This window comes from Mercurialis annua, linkage group LG1-X (assembly GCF_937616625.2).
Source record: "Mercurialis annua linkage group LG1-X, ddMerAnnu1.2, whole genome shotgun sequence".
In the NCBI taxonomy this organism is placed as follows: domain Eukaryota; kingdom Viridiplantae; phylum Streptophyta; class Magnoliopsida; order Malpighiales; family Euphorbiaceae; genus Mercurialis; species Mercurialis annua.
In genome coordinates, this window is record NC_065570.1 from 18,629,657 (window position 1) to 18,638,508 (window position 8,852).

At 40.2% G+C, this 8,852-nt stretch overlaps 1 long non-coding RNA gene across 1 annotated transcript; it reads right to left on the reverse strand.

Moving 5' to 3' along the window:
• Positions 1-219: 219 nt before the first annotated feature.
• LOC130015034 (uncharacterized) lies at positions 220-3,029 on the reverse strand. The gene is made up of 2 exons (XR_008790033.1): positions 2,825-3,029; positions 220-386 (listed from the first exon to the last, which is right to left on the reverse strand). It is a non-coding gene; the product is annotated as an uncharacterized LOC130015034 (long non-coding RNA).
• Positions 3,030-8,852: the final 5,823 nt, after the last annotated feature.

Below are 8,852 nucleotides of genomic sequence, written 5' to 3' on the forward strand. Positions count from 1 at the left end.
CTAGCCTTGCGGATAATCAATTTATAACATTTAAACAATGTACCTGCATAAAACCACATGCTCGGGGGCAACCGAGACTTCAGCCTAGTCTAGCAGTACATAAAGCAATATATATTTAAATTACGCTTATCTCAGAAAAATCTCCAACAGTATGGCAATATAATATAAATACCATAAACACTGTAATCATGCCAAAAGCGATAAAGTAATAGTTGGATAAATCCAACAACAATAGTCAAAAATATAAATAAAAGACTAAGACATGAATAACTGATACTACTACTGCGGTCTAAGAGTTTAAAACAGTTCGACTCTTTTATTCTGAAAATAAAATAAAACCTCCGAGAATGAAGAAACGGAGATCGACCAACGCTCAAATCATAAACCTGGAAAATTTGGGAAAACAACGGGGTCAGATTTACTGAGTAGAGTTTATATAACCATTTACATTTATTAAGTTAAAAACCTTTAAAACGTTTAATAAAACATTTTCATTATGGATTATCAATGAAACCCTAAACCACAATTCTAAATCCATTGTCGTGTCGGTGAGACGTATCTCAATAACCGATCCCCGACTATCACTTAATAAATAGTGAGCCCAAGAGACGTATCTTCCACCAGTGCCCTCACTAAGGTGAGACGTATCTCAAACCTACCTCAATACCATAATCATTATGTTAGTAGTATGTGCCCTAGGGCCATTTGATCGTGTATATTTGTAGAATTAATCCCAATGGCAAAGATATATATGTTCTATTTGAACTAAGTGTCTCATCAACTAAGTGTTCATTTATTACGTATTGTCCTTATCACATTGTGATAGAATCTATTCTTAAGGTGTTAAGAATATGAGTGACAGATTCTATTATACAAGTGATCTAAATAACCGTTCGCGATCGATGGGGTCCTGCGAATAAGGGCATTGCATTATCCCAGAAAGATCGTCACCTCTGTTTATTCTCCTGATTAGTAAAGAGTTACTTAATTATAGGAAGTAGTGAGTCTCATACTACTTGATGGGGATCAGAATAAACATGTGGACACTCAAGGTGTTGAGTGAGTCGAACAAGTGACGCTAGATGACTTATACATACTAATTCATTAAAGTCAATTTAATGTCATCTAGTTCATAATTGTACATATGTCCTTTGACTTGCGGTGACACTATCTTGTATATAGGTGATTAGAGTTTGATACTCCTTAACTCTAGATCTTTCATGAGCTAGAGCCGCGGGATGTGTTGGCTCTAGTTAGTTGTATATGGAGATAGGGGTTTAACCTAGAAAGGATTCATCACTCTGGATGAACGGAGACAAGATTCTATGCTATCTCAAATTGTTCTTGATGGATGATAAAACCTGCGCAGGTGTATATGACTTACATAGAAAGTTGTTTCTAGTGGAAGTCATATTTATCAAGAATTAGAACTAAGAGATGAGGTCATATGATCAAGACAAACAGTGTTTGACTTAACTGTGACACTAGTCGAGATTGGAATCTTAGATGAAGGGAATTTTGAGTGTACGGCATTATGAACAATGGTTCATAAAGAATGCATCGAAACATTCATCTCTATTTGGGGGTCGTGATATGTTGCTAGACGTCACTCTCGATCTACGAGAATTAATAATTAAATGGGATTTAATTATTTAATATAAGAAATGTGTTTCTTATGTCTCTCGTTGCCATATAGATGTGAACCTAGTTAGTCACACACAATAGAGTGTGCAACCGATTGAGTTTACAAAAGATCGATTTCATATAGATACTAGCATATCTCGGAAATTAATCTAAGATGAAAAAACAAGTACAAATTAGGGACTAATTTGTAAGAGTTATAAATTAGTAGGAACCTAATTGTACTATGTCCAAGTTAATTAGGGACTAATTTATAAGAGTTATAAATTAGTAGGAACCTAATTATATTTTAACCAAGTTTTATGATTAAAAGGTTTAAGTAATTAATTAGAGTAATTAATGATACTTAAATCATTAATCATAAGCTAAAGGAATGATGATGTCATGGTGATGTGTAATGAGATAAGCCTATGTCATATGTGTGATGTCATATGATGACATCACTTATATGATGTCACCTATGTGATGTCACCACATGAAAGGTGTCATGTGGTGGCAACACCTTTGCTTGGTGTGTGACACCTAGCATGCAAGGTGTTGCATTCTTAAGGCATGCTCTAGCCTATAAATAGAGCATGTCCTTGCTCATTTCACAACACACAACACACATCTCACTACAAAGTTGTAGAGAGAGAAAGCACTTGAAGGAGTTCAAGTATTCATCAATCACGGGAAAAACTTGGCGACGTTTTTCATGCATCCGAGCAAGGTAGTGATCGTGGCGAGAGTTTGAGCTTAGGGCTGCTCGGCAAGAGGAACTCTTGCAGGATTACTTCAAGGCGAGGATTCAATCGGACGCATACTCGTGTGGACGAGCTTGAGGTCGCCGTACTTTCTGGACTACAAGAATCGTTGGAGAATCAACATAGGTATTCTTCTTACGATTCCTAGTTGCGTGCTTTAATTAATAAATGATACGACGATCCATTTGTTGTTGATATGATCAACTTTAGGATCCGGATTGTTGGAATTTCGATTTTGAATTGAAATATACGATTCGGACCCGCGCCTCCCGCTGCGCCAACACATTACCGGTGCGCACGCAGTCCCGATGATGCCCATCGAGTAGCACGTTCCAAATCAAATCCACAATGCCGAAAACAATTCAAAAGCTGCTTATACATATATATTTACAAAATATAACATTTGCTTAATAAAGAGGTAAATAGAGATATAAACTCACTGCTTGCTAAATCCACGTGATCCTGACAAGCACCTAACTCTGGTTCGCCTCTGAAGTACGAACAGTCGACGGGTCTAAATAAAATATTAAAATTATAATTAAAATCAGACCCTAACTCTAAAGAGTACTAGACACCACATAGGACCAGTACAACACAAAACCAAGTCACATTTAATAACACACTTATATTAAATGCATTCAAAATATAACCCGAGTTATAAGGTGCAAATCATATAATCACATTTAAAATAGTACATAAATTAATTTAAATAAATCCGAGTTAAAATCCATATTAGTGAGTCAGCCGAGTTATTAAAAGCTACCAAGCTTCTTCCCACTTATTGGGCGACCACAGTCTAACCCAAACAAAACTTATAAATTTTATAAACCCGAGTTTATAAATTAAAAATACTTGATAAAACAATTATCTATATTAAAATAGAATTTAATATCTAATAGTTCAAGTAACCCAAGTTACAACCCAAAAACTTAATTAGATAAGTCATAAAAGTTTAGGGACTAAATTGTACTTTAGCCAAATAGGGACTAAACTGTACTTTAACCAGTAAGGGCTAAATGGTACTTTAGTCAATTATAAAATCCAATAAATTTCCCATTCTTAATTTACTAATTAAAAATCAATTAGAAATCCCAAAAGATAAAACATAACTTAAATAAGTTTTTAGAAACTTTTAGGGGCTAATTTGTAATTTAACCAATTTATACCAAATCAAAATTCGAAGTTTAAATATAATTACCCGAGTAATTCTATTAGCTTAAATTATAAATAACTATCGTCTAAACATTTAATTTATACATCAATAAATTCCAAGTATCTAAGTAAAGTTTAACTTTAAGGATTTATTTGTTTTAAACATAATAAATGAGGAACCATATTAGCATGTTAACCATCTCTTTGATTTAAATAACCAACAAACTCATGTTCCTGCCGCCATGCCCCTTTTTTTATGAATCATATTCATTAACAGTAGAAACATATAAACTCTTAACCAAAACCCATAAACCAACTTCAATCACAATTTACACCCTAACATTCATGAAAGAAAACACCATCAACAAGCATGGAGATTCACGGTAGTAACAAGAACAAAAGGAACGGCATAAATATATCATGAACATTGCGAGATCGAAACGGCGACGAAACGGGAGTTTGGTACGTACCGTTTGGAGAATAACTAGCTTGACGATTCAGAGATGGAATAAGGTGTGAATTGACAAGCTAAACAATGCCTAACATTTACAAATTCCATGATCATGAGATTGCAGAAAACAACAGTTATATGAACTCTAATGCAATGAACCGGACGGCATTAAAAACACGAGATTCAACGTACCAATTGATAAGAATTACGTAAAGATCAACAAGAACGGATTCGTATGATGTAGCGGCGATGAAACACTGATACGATGCTAAGATAATGGAGTTACGAGTTAATAACGGCACGAGACGACATCGAATATTAAGCGAAGAAAACGTTGAGAACATTTACCGGATCGAGCGAACGGAAGGGATGATGATTTCAGGATGTTGAGGAAAAGTGGCGGCTGAGTTTGGTGTTTTAAGATGAAAACGTGAAGGCAGCAAGCTTTTATAAGGATGAGGAATGAAGGCTTTTTATGCAGCATATTTATTTACTCAAACAACATGAATATGCCTTATTCAACTAATACTAAAATGTGGGCTTTTCATTTTAAACAAAATAAAGATGGGCCACGTAAAAGAAAAGGAAGGAATGCATGGATCTTCCTTTCTCATGCATGGAACATTTTTATTTTATTTTTATTTTTAAATTTAATAATACACACTAAATACAAATCGGATCACGATCGAATCAACGAACGACTAAAATAAAATTAAATAAAAATATATAATAATAATTATAAATTAGTTAAAACTTGACGGAATGCAAAAATTTATAATTAAAGTTTAAAAATAATTTTAAAAAAACTACGGGATATTACATTCTCCCCAACTTATTAAAAATTCGTCCTCGAATTTAAAATGCAAAATTTAAAGCATAACAACACGTGAGGCACACAAAATCAAACAACGATAACACACAATCAAAGATACACGTACCTCAAGGAAAGAGAAAATGATAACGTTTCCGCATATCGGATTCCGTCTCCCAAGTGCACTCCTCAACAGAATGATTCCGCCACAGAACTTTGACCATCGGAATCTCCTTGTTCCGTAACCTACGCACTTGCGTATCTACAATCTCAACTGGCTGTTCCTCATAGGACAGCTCCTGGTCAATCTCAACGCTCTGAGGCACAATCATAAGTGAAGGATCTGAGATGCACTTCCTTAGCATAGAAACATGAAAAACAGGATGCACTAACGACATGTCTGGCGGCAGAACCAGACGATAAGCCACAGCTCCAATCCTCTCTGAAATCTCATATGGACCAATGTACCTCGGTGCCAACTTTCCCTTGACACCAAAACGGACTACGCCTTTCATAGGCGAAACCCGAAGAAACACAAAGTCTCCCACCTGAAATTCGATGTCTTTCCTCTTCGGATCTGCATAACTCTTATGCCGACTAAAAGCTGTCTCCAACCTCCGTTTTATCAACGGTACCTTCTCTGAGGTAATCTGAATAATCTCAGCACCAGACAACTTCCGCTCACCGACCTCTTCCCAGCAGATAGGAGATCGACACTTGCGTCCGTACAGAGCCTCATAAGGTGCCATCTCAATGCTCGCATGATAACTGTTGTTGTAGGAAAACTCAATCAACGGCAAATGAGTATCCCAGCTACCCTGAAAATCAAGAATGCACATCCTGAGCATATCCTCCAACGTCTGAATAGTCCTCTCAGACTGACCGTCAGTCTGAGGATGAAAAGCTGTACTAAAGTCCAATCGAGAACCCAAGGACTCCTGTAACGCTTTCCAGAACCTCGAAGTGAAGACCGACCCTCTGTCAGAAACAATCGAAACCGGTACACCATGCAAACTGACAATCATGTCGATGTACAATTGAGCCAACTTCGAAGCAGGATACGAAACCTTGATCGGAAAGAAATGAGCTGACTTGGTCATACGGTCAACTATCACCCAGACGGAATCGTACCCCTGTCGAGTACGTGGTACACCAACAACAAAGTCCATGGCAATCCGCTCCCACTTCCACTCTGGAATAGGTAGTGGCTGCAGATAGCCAAAAGGTCTTTGATGTTCCAGCTTCACCTGCTGGCAAGTCAAACACTTGGAAATGTACTCTGCAACATCTTTCTTCATCCCGCTCCACCAATACGTACCCTTGAGGTCATGATACATCTTGGTAGATCCCGGATGAACACTGTAAGCAGACTTGTGAGCTTCCTCCAGAATCTGGTCTCTCAAACCATCTGAATCCGGAACGCACAGTCTAGAACCAAACCTGAGAACTCCGTCAACAAAAACAAACTCAGAATTCCCATCCAGATGGATCTCATCCATAATCCGTTTCAATTGTGGATCCTCAGCTTGTAAAACCTTAATCCTATCAATCAAAACCGGCTGTACTTGCAGATGTGCCAACAAACTCCCGTTCTGAGAGACCTGAAAACCGTAGCCCGAAGCTATCAAACCATGCCACTCTCTAACCATGGGTCTACGTCCAACCTCAGAAATATGGGCCAAACTGCCCGAAGACTTGCGACTCAACGCATCGGCTACCACATTAGCCTTACCAGGATGGTACTGAATAGTACAGTCGTAGTCTTTCAGTAACTCTAGCCACCTCCTCTGTCTCAGATTCAGCTCTCGCTGATCAAAGATGTACTTCAGACTCTTGTGATCAGTGAAGATCTCGCAAGTCGCACCGTACAAGTAGTGCCTCCAGATCTTCAGAGCAAAAACCACAGCAGCTAACTCCAAGTCATGTGTAGGGTAATTCACCTCATGCTTCTTCAGCTGACGAGAAGCATAGGCGATCACCTGGCCATGTTGCATCAACACGCAACCCAAGCCAATCCGAGAAGCATCGCAGTACACAGTAAAACCCTCTATGCCAGAAGGCAGCGCCAAAACAGGAGCTGTAGTCAGAATCTCCTTCAGCTTCTCGAAACTTGCCTCACATCTGTCGGTCCACTCAAACTTAACACCCTTCTGTGTCAGCTTAGTCAAAGGTGCAGATATTCGAGAGAAATCTTGCACGAACCGACGGTAATAGCCAGCTAATCCAAGAAAACTCCTAATCTCGGTAACTGACCTCGGCCTCTGCCAATCCATAACCGCCTCAATCTTCTTAGGATCAACCTTGATCCCATCCTTCGACACCACGTGTCCTAAGAAGGTAACCTGTTCCAGCCAAAACTCGCACTTTGAGAACTTAGCATACAACTGATGCTCTCGCAAGGTCTGTAGTATAGTTCTCAAGTGATAAGCATGCTCCTCCTCATTCCGAGAATAAATCAGGATGTCATCAATGAAGACGATAACAAATTGATCTAAAAACGGCTTGAAGACCCGATTCATCATGTCCATAAACGCTGCTGGTGCGTTAGTCAACCCAAACGACATGACTAGAAACTCGAAATGCCCAAAACGCGTTCTGAAAGCAGTCTTAGGCACATCGACATCCCGAATCCGAAGTTGATGATACCCGGATCTCAAGTCAATCTTGGAAAAGCACTTCGCACCTTGCAACTGATCAAACAAGTCGTCGATGCGAGGAAGAGGATATCTGTTCTTGATGGTAGCCTTATTCAAATGTCTGTAGTCGATACAAAGTCGAAAGGAACCATCCTTCTTCTTAACAAACAGAACTGGAGCACCCCACGGAGAAGTGCTCGGTCTGATGAAGCCACTGTCCAACAGTTCTTGTAACTGCTCCTTCAACTCCTTCAGCTCATCAGGAGCCATCCGATACGGCGGTATCGAAATAGGACCAGTTCCAGGAACAACGTCAATGCAGAACTCGATATCCCAATCAGGTGGTAATCCAGGCAACTCCTCTGGAAAAACATCAGTGAACTCATTCACTATAGGGACAGTGTTCATACTGCCCACCTCAGCATCCATGTCTCTAACCACAGCTAAGAAAGCTTGACAACCCTTACTCATCATCCGCTTTGCCTTGATCGCAGAAATCAGATTCTTCGGTGTCTCCGCCTTTTCCCCTTGAAAAGAAAAGGGTAGATCACCTGGAATCCGAAACTCAACCGACTTCCCTCGACAGTCGATCGAAGCATAATGGCGTGCCAGCCAATCCATCCCCAAAATCACGTCAAATGAAAGAACATCCAAAACAACTAAGTCAGCACGCAAGTCTCTTCCATGGATAACCACGGAACACGATGGATACACAACATCCACCACCACACAGTCAGACAAGGGAGTAGAAACAGATAAAGGTTCACTCAGACTTGTTGGTGTTACACCCAACTTAGCAGCAAAACACGTAGACACAAAAGAATGGGTTGCACCCGCATCAAATAAAACAAGTGCATCTACGAAAGAGATCTGAAGAGTACCTTGCACCACTGCGTTAGATGCATGAGCATCCTGAGGAGTCAAGGCGAAAACCCTGGCCTGACCCTGACTCTGCTGCTGAGAGCTCTGCCCGGTACCATAGCTGCTAGAACCTCTACCGCCGTTGCCACGGCCTCCAAAACCACGCCCTCCAGAACCTCGGCCCCGCTGGCCACCAAAAGAAGCAGCAGGTTGAGAAAACCCTGCTGGTGTAGAGAACGCTGGTCTCTGACTCTGATAGGATGGCTGAGCAACGCTAGCTGCAGACATCTGCTGCCCAGATGCCTGACACTCTCTGGCGAAGTGACCCGGCTGGCCACAAGTAAAACAACCCCCTGGTGCTAAACGACACTCGCCTGGATGTCGACGTCTGCAGTTCTGACAGAAAGGAAAACTAGCACCTCCGCTGTTTTCGATTCCGCCCATCCCTTCTTATGAGATTTCTATACCACCGTCTTCTATAGCAGGGGATAGGCCGCGCCCAAAACTGCGGCTGCTACCGCTGTTGCCTGAACTGTAGGTGTACGGCTGATAACTCT